The sequence below is a fragment of the Asparagus officinalis genome, chromosome 1 (genome assembly GCF_001876935.1).
Source record: "Asparagus officinalis chromosome 1, Aspof.V1, whole genome shotgun sequence".
Classification (NCBI taxonomy): domain Eukaryota; kingdom Viridiplantae; phylum Streptophyta; class Magnoliopsida; order Asparagales; family Asparagaceae; genus Asparagus; species Asparagus officinalis.
In genome coordinates, this window is record NC_033794.1 from 128715070 (window position 1) to 128715481 (window position 412).

Here is a 412-nt window from a genome sequence, read left to right on the forward strand (position 1 = left end):
CGCCCCCCCCCCGCCTCTTTCTTTTTTTTTTCATATCTTTTATTTATTTTTATCAAAATGCTATTTTGTGGCCGGTTGCATACCTTTCAATTGCTGAAGCGTGTTCATGGTACATGCCTATAAACTTTCATAAAGGTAGAGGTTTCACATAAAATCACCTTTAACTTTTATGCAAATTGATACTCATCATTGTTCCTGTTTATTGTTTATCAAAACCATATTTACTTGCCTACATGTTTAAAATGTCTCACCTTATCAACTTTTTAGCTAAAAAAGGTATGAAATTCTCATTTTATCCCCAACCTAAAGCGCGTGTAAAGTACATGTTTCTTAATTAATTATAAACGTAAAGGCTCTTTAGATATTAGTCCTCCAAATCTTTTATATTTTAAAATTAGACCCTTAAATATCA